Below are 24160 nucleotides of genomic sequence, written 5' to 3' on the forward strand. Positions count from 1 at the left end.
TTTTACACACACATACACACACACACACACACACACACACCCATGCTCTTTCCCTCATTAAAGAAATAAGTATTACCCCAAGCAAGTTAATAGAATAAATCAATTTATAGGGAATGTCCACTTCCTTGTGGAATTCTAATATATAAATTATTTATAGGAAAATAAATATTCCATATGGAAATCTAATACCTAAGGCTAAAACCTCAACTTAATAATTTTTAAGTGGTTTAAGCAACTAAGAATCTTGGAAAAAAAAATTAGCTGTCTTAAATAATCTCATAATTCATTCCCTCAGTTAATATGGATTTGTTAGAGATTCTTATGGTTCCAAATTGATTCTTACCTTTAAAATAAAAAATAATTTAGAAATATTTTAGAGCTTTCAACTCAAGTATCATTTAAGTACAGAATACTTTAAGGCAATAAAGTATTTTGTTTTTGTTTTTGTTTTTTTCAGGATATCCTGGATGTGGACAAAAAGAATGCTACTATAAAGTTAGTAGAAACAGTTTGTGGCCATGTTTACTTTATGCCATAATGAATCAGTGTGGTTTTTGTGTGATTGCGATATTCTTACCTGATTATTTTTATCTACAGGTAAATTTCAAGCAGCTACGTTTTATGTCACAATTCAAAATTCTAATATCAGTAAGAGACAAATGTAAGTTATTCTGATATGAAATTATTTGCTTACATTCTCAAAATGTATTCAGCAATGGGGTTAAGATTGAAAAATACCCCAGAAGAAAGAAAAAAACACAATTTTGGGAGTTTAATGAGCCTAAAATTTCTAAAACGTTACTCAATTCAAGTATTTTGGCTACATTAAAAAAAATTTTCAGTGCACAAATATTTAGCCACAGTTATAGCTTAAGTGCTGCATGCTTTACAGAGCCAGAAAAACAAATTTAACTTTGATCAAGTATTTCAGCACCCAAGATAATTGACTTTCCTCAAAGGTAGAATTAGATAAAAGAATTATAGAGTGCCAACACATCAGCCTACTATCAGATGTTATAATTTATATGATCCACATTGATTCTGTTCTTTCTAGGAGCTAATGCAAATGCTTGCAGATTTAGCAAGAGGATTTTTAAAAAGCAAGTTTAAAATCTACAAAACATATATCTCCATGAAGTTTTATACCAGCAAATCCATGAGCAGTGAAGTGAAGAAAAGGCAGCCTGTATTTTATATATTTAATTTAACTCCTCCATTGCCCTTTAACATATAACATCCAGCCATAAAGTCTAATTTTCTTCTGTTTCAATAATTTTAACATGATAAAGAACAAAAAGTTAACAACTATTTATATTGCCTTAAGAATAAAAATCAATTTTCCTAGTCAAAGACAATATAAAACTAATTAATTGAAATATAATTCTTAAAAAACTTTCAGTATCAATAAGTGAGGTTTAAAAAAAGAGAAATCCTCTGCTCTCAAAACTGAAATAGATGAAACATTTTTAAGACAAATTCTATGTCCAAAAATTAAGTGAAAATATCTTGTGGCTTATTTAAGATTTAGAAAAGAAGGATGCAATCTAAACAGAGGTTGTGTATCCTAGTAAAGAAAAGATTCCCTAAAAAGTGAATAATTTTAAAAAATCATGGACTTCTGAATGCATGGTAGATGAAACATTCTGAAAGGTTCTTTCCCTTCACATGTGGAATTAGATCCTATGTGAAGCAGAATTTTATTACATATTATGGCTTGCAAGAAGTAAAGGAAATTATTAACTCTCCTTCCAAAAATGGTTAGGGAATGGTATCTGAGCAGAAAGCAAGTAATGACATGCAAATGTTAGGTGATTCTGAGGGAAGATATTTATATAATACATACTGTTATCCAAAGACTGAGCTGTAAGTCAGTGGCAAAATGGAAGAACTGTATTTAAAACTCTTCTTTTCCAGTAAAAGAAGAATTTGGGTCCCCCTTTAGGGAACCCAAAGGTCATTAAAATGGCCCCCACTTTAGTAGGAACACCATAGATCCTGGAAGAATCAAAATGATGAGAGCATCATTTAGGCTGCAGGAATTCTCATCAGTTCAAGGAACCAAATTTTCATTAACAATTAAAAAAAAAATAAGCAAACAAGGAAACAAGTCAATGTAAGATTCAGCAGGAAAAAAAAAGCTGATTTAGGGTACAAACTGATATAGAATACAACCTATTTTGGTTTAAAATATGAAATAAATGAATTCAGGATAATTTAAAATATGAGAAGAAAACCAAAATTGACGGAGCAGCAAAGGTCTATAATAAATAACTGAAGATGTGTGAAAAATAATCCAACATATTTTTTAGAAGAAATATAATTTTTAGCATGAAAAACTAAATGGATAGGTTAAAAACACAGAAGTTAAGCTAAAACAGAACCAGTCAACCAGACCACAAGTAATTAATACCCAAAATGCATCAGAAAGTCCAGACAACATAAAATAGAAAAATAAATGTAAAATGTGTAGAATAAAATTCTAATCACCATCATGAAGTCTCAGAACATAATAGAGAAGCAATATATGAAAAGTTGTTGAATTTATTTGTTTGAAACTACTAAAGTGCATTTATCAAAGATAAACAGATATAAAATTACAGCATAATAAGCAAAATGAATGGGGAAAAAAAATTCCAAAAAATATTCATTAAAACTGTAAAGCACCAAAAAACAAAAAACAAAAAACAAGCAACAACAACAAAAACTGTAAAGCACCAAAGACAAAGAGAAGCTCTAAATCTGAACCCAAAGTGGAAGAAGGATAAATAACAGAAAATCAGGTCACCAACAAAGCAATGACAGTGAAACTGACAACTGACTTCTCCACAGCAAAAAAAGAAACAAGTAGACAATGGAATCCAGTTTTCAAAGTTTGAGAGAAAGTCACTATCAACCTGGAATTTTGCATCTAGCAAAGTCATCTTTTAAAATAATGGTTGTCATTTTCAGATAAGTTAAATAATCATGGTACACGATGAAGCATAATATAGAGGGAAATTCAAGCTTTGTGCAGTGGCAATATTGCAGCCAATGAGGTTTATCTGAAGCACAATTATTGCTACAGAGGGAAATTCATAGCATTCAATTTGTACATTAAAAAAGCAAAGCCTGAAAATTAGTAAGTTAAAATTCTGGACTGAGATGTGAGGGAAAAATACAGAACACAGAAATCAAGAGTAAAGGCATCTTAAAGATATGAGCAAAGTTGAATTAAAAAAATAAAGAGGTATAATGGAATTAACAAAGTTAAAAAGTGGCTATTTGAAAGACTAACAAAATTAGGGAAACAGTAGCAAAATTCATTAAGAATAAATGATAGATAAAATGAGAAAGGGCACATAACTAGAAATACACAATAATTAGAAAGGTAAGTTACCACCATGAAAAGCTTTCATACTTAAGTTCCAAAAATTAGATTCAATGTATGCATGCCTAGAAAAATTTTACTTACTCAAACTGAAGAAGAAATATAAAGGCAGAATACATATAAAGCCTGAAGAAATAGCTAGAAATATTTTCACAAAGGTAACATCTCATCCAGACAATTTTACAAGCAGTTTCTACTTTCAAGAAACAGATCATTTCAATTTACACATCATTTGTTTAATAGAAAGGGAGAAAATGGTCTAACTTGTTGCACGATGCCGGTGTAAACTTGATTTCAGAATCAGACAGGAACAGTAGGAATAAAGAAAATCACAGAGAATCCATAAATATAGATACAAAAATTCTAAACAAGTGTATGGCAAATGAAATCAAATTGTTTGAAGACGCAGAATGGCCTCCTTACTCTTCCTAATTCTCAAATTGGTATATACCTAATGTTAAATAAGAAATAGATTCTACAGATGTGATCTTAAGAATCTTGAGATGGGCATGCGTACTTTACGCACTCAGGCTGCAGAGCCACTCCAGGTGTCTGTGCCTAGGTCACTGGGGACACTTCTGCAATGACAGCGGCCACCTGAGTCCCCGGAGCCACTGGAGCTCCAAGCACACGTGGACTCCAGACTAGCCCTGTGACTGCTCCATCGACCTCTGCACGCTACAACCTGGCTCCCTGCCCCCTCCAGAGATGCCCGTGCATTAGACACGGGGCCACCACCCCATAAGTGTGCCCCTGAGCAGATGCCAGAGGAAGCTCCTCAGCCACGAATTTCCCCACAAGAGAAAAGAGATGGGAAGGACCCCAAGAGCCTTTGCCTCCAACAAGCCCACCAGCACTTGATGCCACTGTAGACAGCTGCAGCCTTGGCTGCTGAGGATCCATCCCTGCAATCTTCATTAGTTCTAACTTCAGCTTATAGGGCTGCACAGACACCAGGCAACTACAAACACCCCAGTCTGAGCCTCCTGCCCCATGCTGCCAGCACTCACACCCACCCACCAGTAGCTGAAGCCTTTTCCTTCCTGGCATTAGCAGGAAGAATGTTTCAGGTTATCTAATTTTTATGACATGGCTATGACTAAACCTGTTCATTTGTTCTTCGGTCCCACAGACATAGTTTCCACCACCCTGAAACTGTACACTGGAATTGTGTGTGATTACAGGCGCTATGTTGTTAATCTCATTTGATCTGACTCCGCTGTTGTCCTTCACCTGAGCGATCATCAGCATTCAAGGGCTTTGGACTTCTTTTTTCTTCTTGAAATACTCCTCTCTTTTCTTTCATTAAAATACTGCCTTCTGTGTTTCTTTTTCACTGGGACATCATTTTCAGTTTCTTTTGCCAACTTCACTTCCTTACTCTACATTCTTGCCCAAATTGATATCATTCATTTTTCACACTTTAATGTCATCCAAATGCAGGTAGCTACCAAACTTACATCCTCAATATATTTCTCTTCTATTTCCTACTGCATACCTCTTGACTCATTTGATATCTCAATTTCCACTCTAGAACCTCTTGTGGTTTTTTTTTTTTAAGATTTTATTTATTCGTGAGAGACACACAGAGAGAGGCAGAGACATACACAGAGGGAGAAGCAGGCTCCTCACAGGGAGCCCTATAGGGTACTCAATCCCAGGACCCCAACATCACACCCTGAGCCAAAAGCAGATGCTCAACCACTGAGGCACCCAGCCATCCCTACAACCGGTTTTGGTAATTCATTTCAGACTTCCCCTTCCCAGTAAACGATATTACCATCAGCATACATGATTAAACCAGAAATCTGAGGTTCATCTCCACTGATTGTGAGATATAAACTCATTATTTCATCTTTTGTGATATTAAAAGAAAGTTTTTGGAACTCTGTTATTGCATATTATCTTTAAAAGCAGCATTCATTGCACATAGATATACACAGGGGAAAACATCACATGGAAAATTATTATTTTGGGAAATACATTATAAAAAATGTTTTGTTTTCTTTTTTAAATTTTATATAAACAACATAACTCTAATCAGAAAAACAGATTATTAGAACAAACTCAAAATTTTTCTTGAAGCCAGAAATCCTAGGGATCATTCTTCTTTGATAACTTAACTAATTACATATAGATTGCCCAGCTCAATTTGTTTATTGCCTAGACATATATGGCAACCTGAGGGGAAACAAAAAAAAGCATTCACATTATCACATTTGCTTTGATATAAAACTTTGATATAATAAAAGTCTAATCCTAATTTTCAAGATTTTAGGTTAGTAGAAAGGGATTTCTTTCGAAAATCAGGATTCAGTTGTATATGTTATTAATTACATTCATGTGGTTATAGCATTAGGAAAATCACAAAACAGAATGACTTGCAAGATCAAATGCATTTTAAACTTTGCTCTATGCTTCAATTATATTCATTGAGAATTCATTCTCCATCTGATAGTGGTCTTGTGTTTATATTTATGCATGTTAGCTTTGAACAACCAATGTTGATTCTTTACATTGCTTGTAATAATTTTTTAATGGAAACCATTAGTTTGAATTATGAGCAATCTAGTATATATTTTGGAATGCATTGCTTCAAGTAACTGTTAATAATATAGTGAAACTTCATTTCAGATGCTGAAATATATGTTACATTAAAATTAAATGATATTGCAGACACTTGGATAAGCTTATTAATTACCAAGAAATTTGTATACTAAATATGTTTTTGATGGAATAATTCACTTAAAGCAGTGACCAATGTAGAGGAATGGAGCACACAGACATTGATGAAAAAACAGATATGAATTTGAAACCTACCACTTATTATCTGTGTAACCTTCAGCTGGTTACTTAACCTCTCTGAGCATATATATATGTGTGTGTGTATATATGTATATACAAATATACAACTTGAAAAATTCTTACTTTTTAGCATTTTGAGAATCAGAAAAAATATGTAAAATCCCTGTCTTATAGAATTTATACCTTCCTGACTACTTTTAACTTATTAACTGAAATGATACCATACATACAATTCTGATGCTCTACGCCACCTACCATATTACTAGATGAGACTGGATTGTTAGTCAGCCCTCATTGGGCATGTTGATATTTGCCTCTCTTGGTGGCTTCATGGCACTTGGGATGAAGATTGTGTTGGATATTTGAGAAAAGGAAAGAGAGTTACACGTGTAAACATATTCAGCCCAGTATAGTCAAGAGGAAGCATATGTGTATTCAAAAGACTTTCTCTCTTTCACCAATATCCAGACAATAAACTTCGTCTCTGCTCATAAGGATAATAGCAAGTCATGCCCATTAGAGCAACCTGACTTGACTTTGTCAGTTTCATCTCTGTCCTACCCAATCGCTCTCCCTAAAATAGAAGAATCAGTCTCTATTTCCCAAGGCAGTACCCATTCCTTCATTGACATTATGATACTTTTTTAAAACCATATTTAATGTCCTCATTTTATTATTTATAACTAGCCAACATAATCATTTCTCTGAGAAATTGTGATACCAAGAAATAATGCATCTAATCAAAATGATACTGCCCATATGTTTTACCCTTTATAATAATTTAAATATCTTTGTGATTTTAGAGCAAACACTCCCTCCACCCTGTTTGAATTACAAATTTCTTCAGCCCCTATTGTCAAGATGGCAATTCACAGACTAGGTTATCTAGAGTGATTCTATTTCCTCAACAGGTTGTATGTTGTATTTACTAGAATGTGCTAGGTCAGGGGAAACTATATGCAAGTCTATTAGAAAAGCATGTAAATGCTTCACTAAACTATGCTTAACAGTTAACCAAGAATGATGGGGTGATAAGAAAAGTGAATACAGTGAACTTATGTCCAGTTGGTGGAAAGGGCACATCACAGATAATTCAGAGAATATCATCAATTCTTCTTATAACAGCTTCAGCCCTGGTCTTGAATCATCAAGGTTTACTAACATCTCTGTACATAAAATCTGCATTGGAAATACATGAAGCATAATTTGAAAAATTATTGATCAGGGAAATATCCACCATAGTTATTTCAAGGTATTTTATAGCACTTGAGAATATAGAATGCTCCATTTCATTGTGAAAAAAAATTCAATCTGATCAATAATATATACAGATTTCTCATTTGCTGGTAAAACTTTAAGCATAATGGTAAAACTTTAAAACTGGAGCTAGAAGAGACATTTAAATGTCATATTGGTTATTCCCCTGCTACAGAATTGACTTAATTCAATTTACATAGATCACTATTGATTCTAGTTATACAAAATAGAAATGAAAAAATCCTATCTGGCATAAAGTCTACAAAACCAATATTTTTTCTCCCATATATAACCTCAATTTGTTGAAATGCAAGAAAGCTATATTAAATTACAATCAATATTAGTAAGTAAACTTACAGTGTAAAAATATTTTTTGCAAGTACCAATTTAGGACTGGCTAATAATAACATTATGGATTATATTAACATTGTACCTAAGCAAAGCATGGATTATTTCTTGGAGTTCTTTGGGAATTCCTCAAAGTACTGTCTGGAGATAATCCTTACTTATGTTTTTATTCTTTTAGAGCTGCTGTTATTCTGTATTTGTTTTGTTATTGTTAACATTTTATAGATTATATATTACTATATTTATTACTTATATTGGTTTATGACAGTGGTTCTAAAATTCACGACACATGCATCAGAATCACATAGCAACCCTATTAAAGAGCATAGCTTCCTTAGCTTCATATATGCTCACCTCTTCACTGTTGCTCACCTCCAAGATCCTGATTTTGGCAGTGAGTTAAGGTCTAGGAATATGATTTCAAAAATAAACCTTCTGGTCATCCTGGTTAAGCATCTGCCTTTGGCTCAGGTCATGATCTCAGGGTCCTGGGATCAAGCCCTGCGTTGGGCTCCCTACTCAGTAAGGAATCTGCTTCTCCCTCTCCCTTTGCCTCTACCCCGACTTGTGCTCTCTCTCTCTCTGTCTCAAATAAATAAAAACTTTAAAAAAATAAAAATAAATAAACCCTCAGATGGTTCTGGTTGAGTAGATTGCACAACTGGGAAACACAGTCCCATAATTTTCTTTTGTGCTCTCCTCATGAGCATCATATATCAAGATGACCCTAACCTTGTGCTAATTTGTTAATTGGTTCATCTTCTTAAGGTTTCAAAAGAATTCTGATGATAGACATTATCTATTTGATATGTTTCTGACAAAATCATATTAATTTGGTGGCTTTTTAAATTTTTATTTAAATTCAATTAATTAACATATAAGGTATTATTGGTTTCAGAAGTAGTGGTCAGTGATTCATCAGTCTTATGTAATACCCAAGTGCTCATTATATCACATGCCCTCCTTAATGTTCATCACCCGGTTACCCCCTTCCCCATCCATTGGCCCTCAGTTTGTTGCCTATGATTAAGAATCTCTTATGGTTTGTCTCCCTCTCTGATTTCATCTTGTTTTATTTTTCCCTCCCTTCCCCTGTGATCTTCTGTTTTGTTTCATAAATTCTACATATGAGTGAGATCATATGATAATTGTCTTTCTCTGATTGACTTATTTCACTTAGCATAATATCCTCTAGTTCCAAGATTTCATTTTTGATGGCTGCGTAATATTCCATTATATATATAAATATATATTTATTTGTGTGTGTATATATATATATATACCACACATCTTCTTTACCCACTCATCTGTTGATGGACATCTGGGCTCTTTCCATAAATTGGCTATTGTGGACATTGCTGCTATGAACTTAGGGGTGCAGGTGCCCCTTTGGATCACTACACTTGTATCCTTGGGGTAAATATCCAGTAGTGCCATTGCTGGCTAGCTCTATTTTCAACTTTTTGAGGAACTTCCATACTGTTTTCCAGAGTGGCTGCATCAGTTTACATTCCCACCAACAGTGTACAAGAGTTCCCCTTTCTCCACATCCTCGCCAACATCTGTCATTTCCTGACTCATCATTTTAGCCATTGTGACTGGTGTGAGGTGGTATCCCATTGTGATTTTGATTTGTTTTTCCCTGATGCTGAGTGATTTTGAACATTTTTTCATGTTTCTGTTGGCCATGTGTATGTCTTCTTTGGAGAAGGAATGAGTCATGTACTGTATTTTCAAGTTTTTCTGTAGTTGTTTGTATTTGTTTTATGTGTCTCCTTTAATCAATTTTTATAGACAATGTTTTCCTGGAGAACCGACCATTGTATTGTAAAATTTCTTTGTGTTTGTGAGGTGGAGGAGGTTTTGTCCTGCTGGAATAATTTCAGCTTTTATATTTATAAACCTCTTCTTTCTCCTTTGTGTGTGTGTGTGTGTGTGTGTGTGTGTATTCCTTCCTATGTCCAGTTTCTTCAGTTTAAATGCTTAATTTTTTTATATCTGTTTTATAGATATCTCCTAACCATGGACATAGTATAGCTCTGTTTTGATTTATGTTTATTTTGATGTCTGTCATTTTTTATACTCCTTTGATATTATTTTATTAAATTTACTTCTACATTTCATATAGATTTTATTGCTGATGTGAATAGGATATTTTTTATTATTTTATTTTCAAAATGTTTACTTTTATTATATTGTAAGAATTTTGATCTTAATGTACCTATGTTTGTTTTGTACCTAGGCACTTTGCTGAATTCCTATTAATTCTGATGGTCTGTTGCTGGTCTTGGATTTTCTATTTTTAACTTGCCTTTTCAATTTTCAGTTTTCTCATTTCACATTTTCTTTTTTCTTTTTAAAATATTTTTTCTATCTTTTTGATCCTTCAGTTCAATGCTGACCAACAGTGATGAAAAACAGCATCCTTATCATGTAGTGACCTTAAAACCAACTTCCAAAGTCTCACTATTGATATATTTGTTGTATTTTTTTTTACAAGAAATAACTTGGGCTATTTCTCTGAAATACTTTCATAAATAAGGATAGTCTGTCATATGATGTTTGAATATATTTGATTTAAACTGCCTGTGAAATTAGCTGGACCTGCGATCACTCAGGTCAGGAAACTTGATTACCAATTGAACATATTCTATTACTTCACCTACTACTTTTCTGAGTAATTTTGCATTACATATACTTCTTTTAAAGATAATAATCTAGCCTTTTATTTTGCTCTAGTAGGATAGGTACTTAACAGGTATACATGTATGTTTGCTGGTCCTTAGTCTTCTTATTGAATTGGTATAATTTTTTTAAATTCTTTTTTTTTAGACAAAAGCAATATATTCAGATTTTATTTTTCCAAAGCTATCCTTTACAGTTTAATACACATGCTTATCATTTTTCCTAGAAATGTTTAAAATCTTCAGTATTTCTATTTCTCATTCAACCACAAGAAGGATGTTAACAAATTTTGACAAACTCATTCACTATTTTCTGATCAAGTTATATTTTTAAAGATCTTTCTCTTTTTTAATGTAAAAATAAGCTAAACCTATTTTAATTTTCACTAATCGACTTTATTTCCTAAGATAGTTTACCAATTTTTAGAGCCTTCCATTCTTCCTTGGAACCTATGACTGCCTTTAATTTATATCTTCCTCTCTGACTTTAACTTTTCATAATTCATTTGGCAAGATCTGTTGAATGATATTTTCCTTGTATTTGTATGAATACATCAGGAAGGCTTTTTTGTATGCTTTATGAATTACAGTTGCCTGACAGCCAAATGAAAGACTTTCAGCTCTGCCAAAACAACACAACCAACTCCATTCAGTTCATAGCAAGACTTGATAATCCAGGCCCATGATGATCAGATATCTTCTCAATTTTGCATTCCATTGTGACAGGTTGATCTGGAGAGTTTGATAGTAGAAAAAGCAGAGAGACAATTTGTTACCTAAGATTGGTGAATTCTGTCAAAAGCTATCAGGACTCCAGTATCCATCAAGCTGGGGTTCAAAGACAAGACTGGCTAATGCAAAGCAGAGGTGCATTTCTCAGACAGCCTGAAGAACCAGGAAAGCAATGCCACCAGGTCTCAGAAACAGATCCATGCCAAAGACCATTTATTGAAACAAGAGCACAAAGGAGGGTTGCTGCTCACTAGTGCTGGCATACTTCTGCCCTATAGCTGCAAAAGGTCTGGGACACCACAAAATATGATCACATGAGGACCCAACTATGGGCTTTCAAGTATCTAGCAAACTAACTAGCACCAGACAGCAATTTTGGAGCTAAAAACAAAGCTTGGCTTTAGAATTTTGTCAGAGGCCATCTTTAATTTAAAGATTCACTTGTGGAACATCAAGACATCCTTTTTGTGGTGCAACAACTTTGTAACTGCAGGAAAGCCTATTAGATTAAAACTGGGGATCCCTGGGTGGCGCAGCGGTTTAGCGCCTGCCTTTGGTCCAGGGCGCGATCCTGGAGACCCAGGATCGAATCCCACGTCGGGCTCCCGGTGCATGGAGCCTGCTTCTCCCTCTGCCTGTGTCTCTGCCTCTCTCTCTCTCTCTCTGTGTGACTATCATTAAAAAAAAAAAAAAAAAAAAAGATTAAATCTGTACTTTCTGCACTGTTCTTGTTAATTGAATGCACTGTGCTTAAATTTGTAGCACTCTCCTAAATATCTAGACAAAAGATGAAAAATTTATTTCCAAAGGAAAGGCCACAATTTAGGGAAATTTCATTCCAAAATTGAATTTCTCTGCGTTCACAGAAGAGATCTAAAAGTTCTTGAATATGTTCTATATGCTGAGCACTATTACAAGGTGCTTTACATATTTGGGTTTATTTAATTTTCAACTCTACTCTATGAGAAAGTATGCTCACTGCTAGTCTGTGCAAATGAAACCAAGACTGAAAATGATCACATAATTTTCTTTTCCCAAGGCCACATAGCTCATGTCTGATCAATTCTGAAACTCTATTTCAATTCCATCAAGATATCCTCCATGGTCAAAACATATGGACATGTCTAGGACTTAAGAAGTGAAATCCTTCATCTGAAGAACTTTATGCGCCTTAAACATGAAAACAATTACATAGGCTAGAAGTAGCTTTAACATTACACTCTTACATTAAATAAAGCATCATACACTGTGTGGAAGAATTACTACTCACCCTATATAAAAAATTACATGCCATCATGTATTTTATTAAACAGATGGGTGATGATAATATGATGATAATAGCATTTTACCTAAAACTGAACAAATCATCCATGTCAACATGCTTTTAATATAAATTAAATGAATATAAATTCAGTTTAAATTTGACATGTTGATGGTTAAATGTCAAGATACTAACATTGATTTTTATTTTTTTTAATCACCTTTGTAGGTAGTTAGGGCAAACTAAGCAACTCCACAGATTTCTCACAGAATATTGATAAAAAATTCATGTGACTTCACAGCTGAGGATATTTATGGCTTTTCCCCCCAATTAAATAGGGAGAAAATAATATATTCTAAAGTATTTGACTGTAACTTTGCTTCCAGATTTTAAAGCATAGTAAAAAAATGTGATTTAGTATAAAAAGACATTACTTTGCATTAGTATTCTTTTAAACTTCAAAGACACAAGAAGTTCTATCAAAAAAAGGCTCAAGATTTAGGTTTTAAAAATTCTTTTTAATCTTCTCCATAGTTCTGTTAATCAATAGCTGTAAACTGAGTGCAGTGCAGGACAAGTTAGCGGTTAAAAAGAAACATGAGAATTAATAATATTGATAGTCTCTGGAAGAAGATGAGTCCATATCTCCAACAAGATACAAAATCAGTGCAATTTGTAGTCAATGGAAGAATACAGTTTTGTCAGTTCACTGATATTTTTTAAAGGCATTGCTTATAGAATTCTCTCCAGAAAATAATTGTCCATTTTGTTTTCATATTCCTTTTTTTTTTCAAAATTTAGTAAAATTTTAATGGAATTCTCTTGTTTGCTCACTGTGGGAAAAACGTATTTGGATACTGAAGCATTTCTTGCTTCTCAAAGCATAAAAATATGATGGAATGTTCCCTCAAAAACTATTTCCGTCATTTAATAATACCATTACACATTGAATGCCTTAAATTCAATGGCATTTTTTGCATGAGGAGAAAGTATTACAAAGATCAGTAACATCTGATTAATAAATTCAAGTAAACAAAGTCCATAATTTTAACACATCATAAATAAATTGCTATATTTAAATCATTCTAAGATCCCATCAACTGTAAAGTAACATCTCTTGCAGGATGTTAAAATATAAAAACGATGTACCTTGGAATTAATGAAATACTATATAATGTAAAGTAAGAAGCCAAAACTCACCTAATATTTTTGCATCCTCTCATTTCATTTAACATCAAACTGTAACATTTTTCATAGGCCACTAATTTTTAAAAATATAATTTTAATGACTTCATATTAATCTATTATATGAGTAAGCCATAGTTTATTAGTAAGAACTCTAGTCACTGTTTTTATTCTTTTCTACATATTGAATACTGCCTTCTTGAATATCAGGCTGACCACTGAATATTTCTTTAGGATAAACATTTTTTTGCTTATTAATCTGAGTTCAATAATTATGATGCTATCATATCACATGATACTCTGGACTGACACTCATGTATTTTTACTCTGAAACATTTTTGTTAGCATAAAATATTTTTATGAATTTTTTTTAAGAAGGATATTTAGATAAGGCATTTTCTGAGCCTGCCATGTCTGAGAAATATTTTATCTACAGTGACTGGATCACATTTATTTTTCTTCTGTAAATGTTATTCAATTTTCTACTGACATTTTAGTGTCACTAAGATTTCTGAGGCCAGCTTCATTTTTGTATTTTTCATTCACCCAACGAACATCTACTGAGCACTGACAGGGTGCTAAGGGCTGGCAAACAGTAACCAAGTTGGCAGGGTTATTACCCTTATGGACTTTTTGTCACATAGAATCTACCTTTTTTAGGCAGTTCATCTTTCCAACCTCCATATTTGGGTAAATAGTATTTCCTTGTCTCTTTATCTTAATTAAATTGTATGTTAAATTCTGGGATGGCAGATTTCATCCAAATTTTACAAATCTGATGGACTGTTATAGCGCCCTATAAGGGCATGTTGAATTATGAGATTGACTTTGAATTCACTGGAAAAAGGCTTCTATTATTGGTCATTGTGATAGATTTCAGGGCTGCTGAGCATTTTCCAGATCAAGGTAAGGAATGATCTCCTCGGTGTTTTTCCTGAATATTGGTGATCCATTTCAATTTACGGGCCCTTTTTTTCCTCAAGTCAGCTCTTTTATTATCTCTTTTATTATTGATTCTTTACTATCTGTTCTTTCTTCATGAATACAGATTTTATACATAACAGATACCTATGATCTGCAAACATTGTAGTGCACCTTTTTTTTTATTTTTATCTCCATCTCCTTCTTATATATATTTTGGGAAATATTTCAGAATTATCTTCTATATCCAATGGTCTTCTTTCTCATTGTAACCATTCACTATATGACTTGTTACTTGTAAATGAAATGTTTGCTTTGTGTATCAGTCAGGGTTAGCAGGAAATGCATAAAGTCTCAAGTTTGGTATGTTTTTAAAAAGTTTTAAAAAGGTACTAGTTGGCACACCTGGGTGTCACAGTCAGTTAAGCAGTGGACTCTTCATTTCAGCTCAGGTTGTGATATCAGGTTGGAGGATTGGCCACATATCAGGCTCCATACTCAGTGGGGAGTCTACTAAGACTCTCCCTCTCCCTCTGCCTCTCCCCTCTATGTGTTCTCTCTTTCCCTTTTTCTCTCTCTTTCTCCCTCTCAAACTCAAATAAATAAATCAATCTTCATAAAAAAATAATGAAAGGGGGCTAATCACACATGTTTGGTCTGGATATAAGGAAACCACAAGGTAGAGTGTTGATTACTCTGGCACTAATAATAGCAATGTACTGTTTTCCTACTCCACCACCCCCAATCCTCCCATGCCTGAAGTGCAACAGCAATTATCAAAACCTGGAGCTAGAGACAGCCATGCAGAGGGCCACCTGCTATTAGCTAAGGATCAGGAGGAGAAGAAAGTCTATAGCAACCGCATAGGGAGAGAACCAAAGAATAATTCATAGAAAGGTGTTTTAGAATAAAAATGTGATCCTCTCTATTTACCAAGAGAATACCAAAAAAAAGGGGGGGGGGGAGAAAAAGAAAAAAGCTAAAAGTGTGAAATGACTTTGCACTGACACATAATACATGGCAACATGATATGGTAGCACTGAAACCAAACATATTAACCATAATAATAAACTTAAATGGACCTAAGTCAGTAGGAAAAGATTTGACTGGGGTACATAAATCAAAACTCAATTCTTTGCTGTGTACAGGAGAAAATCTAAAAATAAAGTGATCCAGAAAGGTTAAAATAAATAGATGGGAAAATATACCAGGAAAATACAATAAAAAGAAAGCATGGGTGATGCTTTTGATTTCAAACAAGATTTTCCATCCAGAAAACATTAAGTAATAAAAAGAATGTAGGATTGACAGATTTGGCAAATGAAAATACTGAAATCTCAGTTAAATTTGAATTTCAGATGAACAGTGGATATTTTAATATACTGAAATCGCATGCAATATTTGCAGCACTACTTAAAAAGTATTTGTTGTTTTTATGGAATCTAAATTTAATGGAAATTCATGTATTTTTCTAACAATCCTATTCTTTCCCCACTAAATAAGGCTTACCTAAGCAACCACAAGCTAGAAGCTATAATAATAAACAATTTCATTTTTGTCTCTTACTGCCCACTTATTTAAAAAAAAAAAAAAAAAGGTTTTTTTTTTTTTAAGATTTTATTTATTTATTCATGAGACACACACACACACAGAGAGAGAGAGAGGCAGAGACACAGGCGAGGGAGAAGCAGGCCCCATGCAGGGAGCCCGACGTGGGACTGGATCCCAGGACTGCAGGAACATGCCCTGGGCCAAAGGCAGGCGCTAAACCACTGAGCCACCCAGGGATCCCCTAAACAATTTTTTTATTTATTTGAAGAGAGTGTACAGGAGCCAGGGGAGGAGGGCCTTAGGGCAGAGGGCTTGGAGGGACAGGTGGAGAAGGAGAGGGAGAATCTCAATTAGATGCCACACTGAGCACAGAGCCCCATGGGGGTCTTAATCCCACAGAGATTATGATCTAAACTGAAATTAAGAGCTGGGCAGCCAACCAACTGAGCCACCCAGGTGCCCCTCTCACTGCCCATTTAAATCTGGGGTTTTCCCAGCAGGTGTTACTCCATACCTCTAGAATTTCTAACTCCTCCAGAGATGCAGCTTGGGAGAGAAAAAGAGCTAAAGAGAGAGACGAAAGTTCTGACTTCACTGATAGTGTGGTTATTAGCAGACAGACCCTGTAGGAACATGTTCAGAAAGCCTAAACTTCATTCATTGTTTCTTCAGAGTTCCTCTTGCCATCTCTGGGAGTATCTCCTTTATAAGTTTCATTGATATAAATGAATGCATTTTACTTCTGGCTGGAGGTTACTCCTTCCTTGGCTTGTAAGAATATAGCATTACCTTCAGTTTGTCTCTGCTGATTTTGCTTTGCCCCTCTAGGTAGTCTTTTGGCTAGAATCCAAGACAACTTGTGTGTGTTTGACTCACACATTCTTGGAAGCTAACCGCTACAGCCAACTCTTTGCGCAGCCATCAAAATAGCTAGATAGCTTGTTTCTAGCCTTTTGGATTTTTAGAGTGAAACACACATCATCTTAGTCTGTCATTTATGTTGCAAAGAACATATACTATGCTCTCTGGGTAGATGCCATAAAGCCTCACTAATTCATTCTAATGCCTCTTTTATATTTTGCCTGTTGAAAATATATTTGAAACATATGTCATCTTTTAAAACCCACACAAAATATTTAAAAGAAAAACTATACTTTAATAAGTTAGGAGTTACAAAATATCTCAAACTACAAGCTTCGAAGGAGTATAATTAATAGCTTACAATATGGTCGTATAATTTGACTCAACATTTCCAATCCTTCAAGTGAAAAGATTCCAAAAGATCAAAGCCCTCACTACAAATACTCAGCTTTTCTCAAGGTTTTTATTGGAGGTAAAAATGGGAAAAAACATAATCATGTTCTATTTTATAAATACCATTGTATTATGAAAAATAATATATGTTAATTATAGAAAATGGACTATATGGAAAAATAAAACAGGCAAACAAAAATACACGTAATTACTCTGGATAGAAATAGCCATAGTTACCATTTTAGCTCATACCTTTGTACCATTTCTCTAGGTACAATTGTGCATATATTTTTATATGATGGCACACATATTGTATAGGTATTACAACCAATATGTTTCATCTCATCATTTGGTGTAAACCTTTCTCATTCCATTAAGTATTCTTTTTCATCAAATTAACATTTCTCTATATAGTATCTATAATGTATCTGTTCATTCCCCTGTCTTAGGCATTTATAAATCCTGTGAATATCTTTGTATGTAAAGTTATGCAGTTCATCCAATTTCCTTAGGATAAATTCATAAGAGCTAGTACCTGGTCCAATAGCTTAAAAATTTTGAAACTTCTCATCCATATTGCAAATTGGTTTTCCATAAGGATTGTATATGACTGTACTACCCATCAGCAATTAATGGGATTGTATCCTTCATTATACCACCACCAGTACTTCATATGACCATAAAATAATAATAGACGTTGTTAGTTTGATTTTTGTTAGTTAACTTTATACCAATTTTTAAAAACTATTCAATGGCAGAAAACATCTATAAAATAAAAATTATGCTTACTTATAAAGTTTTGGAAATGCCCAGGAAACAGAAGTGTTTGTTTTTTGTTTGTTTGTTTTTACTGAAAGATTTCTCAGAGCATTTAACATGCTTAACATAATGAAATATATGATGAATCTCCGAATACTAGATTTTGGATCCTCAATTTGATTCCTTCTGTTGGGAATGTTTTCTAGAATAGGATTGAAGAAGAAGAAGAAGAAGAAGAAGAAGAAGAAGAAGAAGAAGAAGAAGAAGAAGAAGAATTATCCAAATTCAAGTGGAAAAACAAAATCTTTTGGGCTGAAAGTTACCAGTTATTTTGTTCAAACCATCTTTCTTATAACATTGTTTTCTCTTTCTACCTAATTGCCTGCATGCTTAGGGCAGCTGGAAATAAATCTGTTTGCAGAGAATAAAACAAAAACACAACACTAAGTTTTTCTAACTTTTATGTTAATAATTTGTAGATAAATTAAATATTTTCCCATATATTTGATTGATTGATTTGCTTCAGTAGAAAGCCACATAAGCTTTAAAATATTTCTTGAGAATATTCCTAGGAACTTCTTTGTTAGGTTATTGTACCTCAAACTTTAAGGAAAATGTTAAGGTTTATTTTCTGAAAATAGTTTTGCCAACTTTCTAACCTGCACTTTTTCCTCACTGATGCAACTAAAGAAACTGGGTATTATCCAAAGGGTAATATGCTATTATATAAAGGATTCCTAGAGAAAATTGGCCAATCATCCAGGCATTGTCAGAATTTTCAATCTTGTTATAAAATACAGAAACGCAGTTAATGGTGTTTGTGTTTGGAATTCTATTTAAAGTTGCGTGGTGTAGAAAGTGTGCAAAATGAAACAGTGCGATTTTGAAAAGTTGTAAAGTGCTATCTTTCGGTAAAATGTTGAATTTGCAGTTGTTTGACCAAATTATACATGAGAACCAAAAACAACTTCTTAAAATAATCTATGATATTCCGTCACACTCAATCAAGATATAGGACAAGTGACATGGAAATCATGGAGGTTATCTTCAAGGAGACTTGATAGTCTTATTTTCTTTTAATGCTGAAAACAGAACATGTTTCACTGATAACTGACAAATCATGCAACTCTAAAAGCAACAGTGAGGGAAGAAGATGTTTTGGAAGGTAAGAAAATGAATTGGGGAAAAGTCTATTAATTTATTCACAAATGTCTTAATTAATTAGTTTTAGTTAATTTCATGGAAAGAAACTTTTTTTTTAAAAGGAAGGCCATGTGAGTTCCTACATTTCTCTGAACTTTAATAAAAATCAGGTTGTTGAGAAAAATTTACAATTCAGTTGCTTGAATCAGTGCCCCAAGTCCCCCATTTTGCTATTTGTTTTCCATATGCTTGTCTTTTTGTTTCTCTAATCTTCTATTACTACCACCTTTGTGTTATATGCATACTTTTTTCCTACTATGCTGTTTTAATTACTTTGTTGTTTCTTTCGGTATTTTTTTAAAGTTGTTTTCACTAGTTGCCCTGGGAGTTACAATTAGCATATTAATTTATAATTTAGTTTAGGCAAATATCAACTTATTTTCAATAGTATACAAAATCTTTATTCCGATATAACCTCATTTTCTCCTTCCTTCCATGAGCTATAATCATCATATAAATTACGTCTATATCTCCACAGTTTTATAATTATTGCTTTATGCTGTTACCTTTTAAAGTAGATGGGAAAAAACTGTTACAAACAAAAAAATGCTTCTGTACGATATTTTACGTCAGTAACTAGTATTCTTTATTTCATTTCAGCATGGACTCTCAGTATTTCTTATAAGGCACTTCTAGAAACAAATAGTCTCAGTTTTTGTTTTTCTGAGAATATCTTAATTTATCCTTCAGTTTTAAAGAATTGTTTTGCTTAATATGGAATTTTTGGCTGATGGTCTTTTTCTTATAGCACTTTTTTATTTCTTTAAAGATTTTATCTATTTATTTTTGATAGAGAGAGAAAGAAAGAGAGAGCATGAACAGGGGAAGGGGTAAGGGGAAAGGGACAAGCAGACTCGCCGCTAAGCAGAGAACCCAATGTGGGGCTCAATCCCAGGACCCTGGGATCATGACCTGAGCCAAAGGTAGACATTTAACCAACTGAACCACCAGGCATCCCACTTATAGCACTTTAAATATGTCATCCCACTGTGATCTGGCCTCCATGGTAGTAACAATAAAGCAGCTGTTGAGGCTCTCTTGTATATAATGAGTCATTTTTCTCTTGCTGTTTTCAAGATTCTTTGGCTTTGGCTTTTGGCAGTTTGACTATGATGTATTTGTATGTGGATCTCTCTGAATTTATCCTACTTGGAGTTTTCTGAGCATCTTGGACATGAAATAAATGTTCTAATGATTGTTGGTCACAATTTGTTCAAATATTCTCTCTTTTCTTCTGTAACTTCCATCATGTGCCTGTTGGTTTCCTAGATGAAGTCTTATGGATCTCTAAAGCTGGATTCATTCTTCTTCACTATTTTTTCTTTCTTTTCCTCACACTGAATAATCTCAATTATACCATTTTCAATTTCTTTTATTTTTCCTTCTTCTACTTCAAATTTTTTTTCTTTTTTTTTTTCTACTTCAAATCTGATGTTGAGTTCCTTTAGTAAAATTTTCAACTACAGAGTTTCTATTTGTTTCCTCTTTATAATTCCTCTCTCTTTATTGATATTTTTGGTGAGACATTATTCTCATGGTTTCTTTGTATGTGGTTCCCTTTAGTTCTTTGACCATATTTAAAATAGTTGATTTAAAGTTCTTGTCTGCTAAGCCCAATATCTGGGCTTCTCCAGGGAAAGATTCTACTAATTTCTTTCTTTTTTTTTTTTTTTTTTTTTTAAGATTTATTTATTTATATTGGACAGAGAGAGAGCAAGAGGAGGGAGGGGCAGAGGGAAAGGGAATCTCCAGCACACTCCACACTCAGCACGGGGCCCAAGAAGAGCTTAATCTCATGACCCTGAGATCATGACCTGAGCTAAAATCTAGAGTCAGATGCTAAACCAACCAAGCCACTCAGGTGCCTCTATTAATTTATTTTTTTCCTGGATATGAATCATACTCAGATTTCTTCACATGCTTTATAACGTTTTGTTGAAAATTGAACATTTTAAATATTATAATGTGGCAACTCTGGAAATCAGATTTCCCCCATTCTCAGGTTTGTTTGTTTCTGTTTGCTATAGTTGTTTTGTTATGATTGCTATTTGTTAAGTACTTTCCTGGGCCAGTTTGGTAAAGTCCTTTCTTTGTTGTGTGTGGCTACAGAAGTCTGTGCTCTTTTGCTTAGTGATCAAGTAACGACTAGTCGTTAATGACGGGGCATTTCCTTAAATTCATTGAACCAAAAAGTCTCCTAGCCCTTGCTGTTGGGACTGAGTGTGGCAGAGGGGTGGGGGGGTATACTTTTCATCTCTGACAATGCTGCCTTAAGCTTCAGTTCTTGCTTACACAGAGCCTCCAAGTCAGCCAGAAATGAGATATGAGAACCTTCCAATGTTTCTCCCAGGCACGCACACAGGATTCTGGTCTTCTAGATTACCACAAACATACTGGAGCTTTCCAGATCCTCCTATGGAATCTTATTCCTGAGTTTTTCCTGGTTTGGGTCAGTTGTATCAGGCAACTGTGATGATAAACAATTTCTATGTTTTGGACAAAAGTCCTAAGGATAGAGTTGTTTGTAAACAACAAACTCTGAGTCATGTTAAAGGTTAACATGCCCTGAGTTGGAACTTTTCAGGGAGCTTCCTTTCTGGTCAATAAGTGACAGCTATCTGAGGGTGGGGGTTTTGTTCTGGCCTGTGTTTCCTCTGCTGTGGTGGCCAGCCTTCCTATTTTCACAGATAGCATCATTGGGAGATTGTCATTTTTCACAGCTGACCTTGGGAGAGGATGATGCAGAGAGAACTTATTTAAACTCTGTGAAATTAGCTGTTCTTACTGAGATTCAGCCAGTGTTCTTGAATAAGCACTCCTCAGATTATTGCCAGTCTTTGGTTAATTCCCAGATTTCTGAGAAAGTTGATTTTGACAATTTTTGCCTGTGTTCTTGTGCTTTTATGGATTTTGGAGGTCCTTACTCTATGATCTCAGAAGCACTTTCTAAAGTTCTTGAATACTTATGACAGTTTATGAAATTTATCTATGAATTTAGATAGATGATATTTGACTCACATTTTGTCTCCTTGAATATCAAAAAATGTCCGCTATTTCTGGCATCGTATTATTGTCAATAAAAATCGGATCACCATTTTTGGTCTTTTTTGTTTGTTTGTTTGTCCTTTAAATGACTTCATTATTTTGCTATTTTTTTTTAATTTTTTTTTCCTTTTTCTTTCAAGGCTTCATTTCAACTGGAGCCTTCTGGTATCATTTTCCCCTAATATATGTTTTTTTTTTTTTTTTTTTTTTTCCGGCATGTAATTCAGGCATTCTTTTTTTCTACGTTAAATCTCAGTAATATTTTCCTGAATGTATATTATAACATTAGTTCTGTTCATTGATTTTGCTTTCTTATTTTTTAAAAAATATTTTATTTATTTATTTATTTGATAGAGAGAGCACAAGCAGGGAGTTGGCAGAGGGAGAAGTAAGGGAAGAAGCAGACTTCCCCACTGAGTGCAGAGACAGATTCCCAAGACCCTAAGTTCATGACCTGAGCAGAAGTCAGATACTTAACTGACTGAGCCACCCAGGCACCCTATACTTAATCTTCAAATTCATAGTGCTTACTCATCATATGAGGATTGTTTTCTTCCTATTCTCCTCAGGTAAAATTAAATTATATATGTCCAAGAAAAATATATTAAGACAGAACAGAGGAGCAGGACAATCTTTGACAGAATTTATATCAGTATTGCACAGACATCACCATTTTTTTAAATCTTTTTTTAAAGATTTTATTTATTTATTTATTTATGTATTTATTTATTTATTTACTTACTTATTTATTTATGAGAGAGAGAGAGAGAGAGACAGGCAGAGGGAGAAGCAGGTCCATGCAGGGAGCCTGACGCGGGACTTGATCCTGGAGCTCCAGGATCAGGTCCTGGGCTGAAGGCAACGTTAAACCACTGAGCCACCAGGGCTGCCCCAGATATCACCATTTTCTGTAAAAATGACCAAAAAAAGTGAATCATTAGGATGTCTTAACTTATCTTTCTTTTGTCATCATGCATAAAGCAAAGTTTGTGTTCATTGATTACTTTCATTTATGGCCTCTCTTTTAGTCTGCTCTCTTGTGTCTCTAATTTGGAATTCATGTTATATATGTACTGCATCACCTGGCTTTGTCCTCTTGTCTCTTACCTCTTCCCTTATAATAATATAATTCACTGTTCATTTTTTGTGCATGTGTTATCTATCCTCATCATTGTGTTTTCATTACTAATTTATTAGTAATGAAAATTCATTCATAGTAATCTTTCTTTCTTTCTTTGTTCGTAGATTGACGTTTTCTGAATCTTATTGCATGTGACTTGCTTTATTTTTCTATGTTTAATTTTCCCTGTTCCTTTTTTTTTTTTTTTTTTTTTTTAGATTTTATTTATTAATCATGAGGGACACAGAGAGAGAGAGGCAGAGACATAGGCAGAGGGAGAAGCAGGCTTCATGCTGGGACCCCATACAGGACTTGATCCCAGGACCCAGGGATGAAGACAGCCAAAGGCAGATGCTCAACCACTGAGCCACCCAGATGCCCCTAATTTTCCCTGTTTTTAGTATATTTGTGTCTTTCCAATGGCACCATTTGCCCTGAATATTGTTTTCCTTGTCTTTAATTGCTGAAGTTAACGAATTCCTATTGTTCCTAGACTGGTGATTTATTTTCAAAAGGTGGTTATATTTGGAATTCAGATGGGTCAAGTACTTTTATAATTACCTATTCAAATTATTCAATTCTGTGCAAAATAAAATAGGCATTTTGTTAAATTTGCCAGCGTTAAAGTTTCACTTGCTTAAAAGAAGTACAGAGTGAGCTACAGCCTG

General features: G+C 34.0%; 1 long non-coding RNA gene and 1 pseudogene across 3 annotated transcripts in view; both read left to right on the forward strand.

Annotated features, from left to right (window-relative positions):
• LOC111097385 overlaps window positions 1–24160 on the forward strand; it is a 233827-nt gene that overhangs the window by 192616 nt on the left and 17051 nt on the right. For all 3 annotated transcript variants that reach the window (XR_005364526.1, XR_005364527.1, XR_005364528.1), the window contains 2 exons: window positions 458–495; window positions 598–661. This is a non-coding gene — a long non-coding RNA (uncharacterized LOC111097385). The remainder of the gene's footprint in view (window positions 1–457; window positions 496–597; window positions 662–24160) is intronic.
• Window positions 3002–3127, forward strand: LOC119873534 (annotated as a pseudogene).

The sequence above is a fragment of the Canis lupus genome, chromosome 9 (genome assembly GCF_011100685.1).
Source record: "Canis lupus familiaris isolate Mischka breed German Shepherd chromosome 9, alternate assembly UU_Cfam_GSD_1.0, whole genome shotgun sequence".
NCBI classification, from domain to species: domain Eukaryota; kingdom Metazoa; phylum Chordata; class Mammalia; order Carnivora; family Canidae; genus Canis; species Canis lupus.